This window comes from Mya arenaria, chromosome 3, assembly GCF_026914265.1.
Source record: "Mya arenaria isolate MELC-2E11 chromosome 3, ASM2691426v1".
Classification (NCBI taxonomy): Eukaryota; Metazoa; Mollusca; class Bivalvia; order Myida; family Myidae; genus Mya; species Mya arenaria.
Window position 1 is genome coordinate 37,970,612 of NC_069124.1, and position 6,165 is coordinate 37,976,776.

The 6,165-nt window shown below is 35.9% G+C and overlaps 1 long non-coding RNA gene across 1 annotated transcript; it reads left to right on the plus strand.

Annotated features, from left to right (window-relative positions):
• The first annotated feature begins 3,814 nt into the window (after window positions 1-3,814).
• On the plus strand, window positions 3,815-5,729 carry LOC128229199 (uncharacterized). Its single transcript, XR_008260050.1, has 4 exons — window positions 3,815-3,879; window positions 4,223-4,314; window positions 4,609-4,758; window positions 4,997-5,729. It is a non-coding gene; the product is annotated as an uncharacterized LOC128229199 (long non-coding RNA).
• The last annotated feature ends 436 nt before the right edge of the window (window positions 5,730-6,165 follow it).

Consider the following 6,165-nt stretch of genomic DNA (forward strand, 5'->3'; position numbering starts at 1 on the left):
ATCAACAACAACATAATTGGCTAACATCCTGTTTTGCTTTAAAAAACATCTCCTCTACAGTAAATTCAACATGCTCTCTTCACATCGTCTCAATATGGTGGACATTTTAAAATCATTAAAGCAGTTCAAGAGATATTGAGCGGACACAAATAATTGCCATATTAATTCATGTATGACATTTGATTTCTATGTGTGGCATTGGTCTTGATCCCAGCTGGTTGAAACATGCACTCTTCACGTCCTCTTAATATGGTGAACATTTATGGAGAGATATTTCAAAATCCTTCATGGGATTCAAGACATATGAAGCGGACACGAAACATAGTCATATTATAGTCATATGACCTTTGACCTCAAAGTGTGACGTTGACCTTGAACCACAATAGTACAGTGTCACTTTATGTTTGAAACAAGTCCTCAAAGTTCTACATTTTATTTATAGTCATCAAATATCTGTGGAATGACTACGATTCTCTAGCTCGAGAGTAAAAACCAGACTTGTTAGGTTTCTGAGCTACGGGCGATCGGCCCTCACCTCATATTCAAACTACGTCATATCCACGTGATCTCACCTAGCTACCTTCGTAACCCAGGTATTTCCCTAGGATTATGATCACATGCATATATGCAAGACCGCATTGTTATACAGTTTGTTGTAACTTACGGTCTCGATATGGTGAACATTATTTTGTGTTGAGTAATTTCAAAATCCTTGAAGCGGTTCAAGAACTATGGAGCAGACATGATTTTTGACGGACAGACATACATGGGATCCACGATTTGTACTGGACAGACATGTTGTAACATGCGCTCTGCACATCGTCTTCATATGGTGAGCATTTGTGACGAGTTATTTCACAATCTTCTAAAGGGATCAAGACATATGGAGCGGACATAGTCATGTTTTAGTCATATGACCTTTGACTTCAAAGTGAGACATATGATCTGTGACCTCAAAAAATGACCTTGACTTTGAACTAAGCTGGTTGAAACATGCACTCTGCACATCATCTCACGCAATATGGTGAACATTTTTGGTATTTTCAAAATCCTTCAAGCTGCATGATGATAAAGTTCAGGACTAATCATGAAATCAGGATTGAGAGCTTTCATTTTCGACTTCCAGTACGGTAGTAACGTTTGTTTTTCTCTGTACATTTACCCTAAAAATGATTAAGAAGTATATTGAAATTCCTATAGGGGTCTAGCCCCTGAATCATACTATGGTTCTAAGCCCCTCAAGCTCAAACTAAATTTTTCAGGATAGTTTTGTTCCTTTATCATCCGTGAAGCTGTTCACGTGATATGCAGCAGACACAAATTGTAGTCATATGGCAATTGACCTCAGTGTGACATTAATTAACTTTGAACCAAGATGGGTTTTATTTGTTTTGTTTTTTCAATATCTCTCCACAAACAAAACAAAAAAAACATCTAATTATTTTGCATGAAATCTTGCAAAATAATTGGATGTTTTTTATGTGTGTTTTTTTAATATCTCTCCACAAATGGTTACCATGTTAAGAGGATGTGTCGAGTGCATGTTTCAATCAGCTGGGTTCAAGGCCAATCTCACACATAGGCATCAACTGTCATATAAATTAATATAACTGTTATTTGTGTCCGCTCGATATCTCTTAAACTCCTTGAATGATTTTAAAATGTCCACAATATTGAGACGATGTGAAGAGAGCATGTTATAGCTAGCTGGGTTCAAGGTCAAGGTCACACATAAAGATCAAAGGTCTTATGACTACAAATCGTGTCTGCTCATATCTCCTGAACCCATCGAATGGTTTATAAATAACTCGCTACAGATGTTCACCATAACGAGACGATGTGCAGAGTGCATGTTTTAACGAGCTGGGTTTAATGTCGCGGGCACACATGGAGACCAAAGGTCATATGAATTTAATATGATTAGTATTCATGTCCGCTCGATATATCTTGAACCCCTTAAAGGATTTTGAAATAACTCGTCACAAATGTTCAGGATATTGAGACGATGTGCAGAGCGCATACTTCAACCAGCTTGGTTTAAGGTCAAGGTCACACTCGAGGTCAAAGGTCATATGTCACACTTTGAAGTAAAAGGTCATATGACTATAATATAACTATTTTCCAATTCTGCTCCATTTATGTATAGATTCCCTTTGAGGATTTAAAGATAACTCGCCACAAATGCCTAACATATTAAAACATGCGCAGAGCACATGTTTCAATAAGCTGGGTTCAAGGTCACGGTAATACATACAGATCAAAAGAAATATGAATTTAATATGACTATTATCTGTGTCCGTTCCATATCTCTTGAACCCCATGAAGGATTTTGAAATTACTCGCCACAAATGTTCACCATATTGAGACGATTTGCAGAGCGCATGTTACAACCAGCTTGGTTCTAACTTAATGTCACACTGAGGTCAATTGTCATATGACTATAATTTGTGTCTGCTGCATATCACGTGAACAGCTTCACGGATGATAAAGGAACACAACTCTATCCTGAAAATCCTGAAAACAAAATAGTTTTAGCTTGAGGGGCTTAGAACCAAAGTATGATTAAGGGGCTGGACCCCTATAGGAATTTCAATTAGTCGTGAACTTTATCATTATGCAGCTTGAAGGATTTTGAAATTACCAAAAATGTCCACCAATCGCATGAGATGATGTGCAGAGTGCATGTTTCAACCAGCTTGGTTCAAGGTCAAGATCATTTTTTGAGGTCACAGATCATATGTCTCACGTTGAAGTCAAAGGTCATATGACTAAAACATGAAGTCCTATGTCCGCTCCATATGTCTTGATCCCTTTAGAAGATTGTGAAATAACTCGTCACAAATGCTCACCATATGAAGACGATGTGCAGAGCGCATGTTACAACATGTCTGTCCAATACAAATCGTGGCCCCCATGTCTGTCTGTCCGTCACAAATCATGTCTGCTCCATAGTTCTTTCCGGCTTAAAGGATTTTGAAATTACTCCACACAAATGTTCACCATATCGAGAGCGTAAGTTACAACAAACTGTATAACAATGCGGTCTTGCATATGCATGTGATCATAATCCTAGGGAAATACCTAGGCTACGAAGGTAGCTAGGTGAGATCACGTGACGTACTTTGAATATTGAGGTGAGGGCCGATCGCCCATAGCGCAGAAAGTCTGGTTTTTGCTTCCAACCTAGAAAGTCTGGTTTTTACTCTCGAGCTAGAGAATCGTAGTCATTCCACAGATATTTGATGACTTGTAAATAAAATGTAGACCTACCTTGTTTCAAACATAAAGTGGCACTGGACTATTGTGGTTCAAGGTCAACGTCACATTTTGAGGTCAAAGGTCATATGACAATAATATGACTATGTTTCGTGTCCGCTTCCCCAGCAAACATGCCCATATCGGGCCGGTGTCGGCTGAATATCGGCATATCGGCCAGTGTTTGCCGATATCGGCCCGATATGGGCATATTGGCTGAAACATTGTATGTAATAATATTATATGATTTAAATTTGAATGTTTAAACATAAACAATGGCTTTTATTTTTGTATGGAAAAAAACTTTATAAATATGTCAATATCGTGCCGATATTGGCCCGATGTATACTCGGTATTGCTTCAAGGGAGAGTAATGCATATGTTGCAACTTTCACTAGCAGTTCATTCCCCTGGCGATTAATAAATATTTAAATTCATTGACATTAAATAATAAAACCAATTTAAGTTAATATGGTTATTTTTAATTGATTCTGTAATTAAATAATTCAGTTCATGTTTATTTGATTTTTATCTAAGAAATTATTTATTTCTATATTCACTGCGGTATTTGTGCATTTCAAAGAGAAGATGAAAGTCAAAGCATACTTTTGGTTTTTATCAATGGTAAGTACTGTTTGAATCGTTGTTGAGCGCATGAATATAAGGAATTGTTATAGTGCTATTCTGTTAATCTATAGTTTTATTCTCGAAAGTAATATAAATACTTTTATTTCGAGTAAATATGTTGAAAAGGAATTCGTGTAATATATTTTCGTGACTAGTTATCTGTGTTGTTTTATGACTTCGATTAAAATTTCATTTAGGTAGCATGTGCACACAAAAGCAAATTGAATTGATAATTTGGTTGGGTTTGAACGATTAATTTATCCGCTTCCATTGAAGACAAATTTAAAAAGAACATTTTGTTATCAATTATGAATCATAATTGACACATTTTAATTTACAGTATCGTATATTGTGGAAAGATCGAAGTTGCAGAGAGCGGACAACTGCAAATTGAGACTCTGAAATAGAGGAATTAAGGCGATCATAGGGGAGGTATGTCTTGACGTCCCAATGTAACCATTTATATTGAACTTGTTCATACTATGTTAGTTTCAATCAGTCTGTCAGGATGGTGTGCATTTATATATTTTTTTGTGTACAGCAAATTAATTTATGATACATCTGTTAATGAATTAAGATCGATAAAAAGCAGGTGATTTGGGCTATTTCAAAGTTAAGAAAAGGCAGGTTGACTATGCCAACCTTTAAAATTACCTACAGGGGAGAAAAGATCAGGATAACCGAATAATGCATTTGTTACTGTAACATAATGTGATGCATATTCAGAGGAAGCGTGTTTTAATCAGATGATGATGAATACATGTCAGTGATAACATCACCAAGGCATTTGAAGGTGACAGTGGCAATGATTGGGCAGTTCTGCAGGCATCACAACAGTTACTACAAGATCACCCAACAGTTGCACCGTCTCTACAGGTATATACCGTTCTTAACCTTTGTTTACAAGCATAGTTCAAGTATATAATCCCCCCGGAAATATGCGAAGGGATGTAGGCAGATTTTATACAAACCACTGAAAAAATAATTCACATTTAACAAAAACCCAATTAAAATTAAGAATACCAAAGTCCTTGTAAATGCATTTTGTAAATACCCATATCCTGAAAAAGACTTATCTCCACCTATGTATTAATAGTACATGCAATTATTCCAGAGGCTGTCATGAAATTCCGTCGTTTCTCACAACAGAGGTACGAGCGGCATATGCCACCTGGAAAAGGACAGCATCGGACAGAGATTGTGGAAGGGAAATAAGGAGGGAAATGAGGCAGGCGCAAATATCTGAGTGCATCCTTGGAACACCGGGATGAAAAAACAAAACAATATTATGTTAAAAATGCTTAATGTTTAATGCAGGAGCTTGATAGTATTTCAATGAAATAACTTTTATTTCAAGTCTTATTTTGTTTGTGTATTTATACAGTTACAATCTGTGTGTATTATGGCATGTCTTTGTATTATAACTTGTACATTTTGATAATACTGTTCAGGGGTATTATCTACATTCTGTGATAATCCAATTGTTTAAATATTTAAAGCAATGATAATAATAATAAACATTTGTAAGATAAAATAGCTGCATGTTTCAACCAGCTGGGATCAAGATCAATGCCACACATAGAAATCAAATGTCATACATTAATTAATTTGGCAATTATTTGTGATAATCAACTTTCAACTGTAATCAACTGTATGGTCTTGTCATACATGAGCGTATTGTTTCTGGCAAAATGTGTACCAAGTTTCATTTAAATTTTAAGATTGTGTTTCTTAGTTATGGCCAAAGTTAGTGTTTTGCACAACAACGCCTACACAGACGACACCTTGGTTTTATTTTTAGCTCACCAGAGCCCGAAGTGCTATTGTGATCGGTCTTTGTCCGGCGTCTGTCCGTCCGTCCCGTCCGTCAGTCCGTCAACAATTACTTAAAAAACTTCTACTTTGAAACTACCTGGCCAAATTCAATGAAATTTCACAGGAAGCTTTCTTGGGTGACCATCTACAAAATACAACAAGGGGTCGCGATTGATCAACAACAACAGCAACAACAACAAAATGGCTAAAATGTTATGTAAAGTTTACTCTTGAAACAAGGGCAGCAAGTCTTGCTATATGGTCTCCCTTTTTGTTGGAGATTCCACTACTTTCTATTTTTAGTAACAAGGGAATAAATTTAAATTTTATTAAGCCTTCAACATAGTCACTTAAAGTAATTATTGTTCTTTTTTTAGGTTCATAGATTCATATTATTATTATACACTTTATTCTTTAGAAGAAATTTCATTTTTTCTTAATGATTGATTTAATAATCAGACTTTTCCA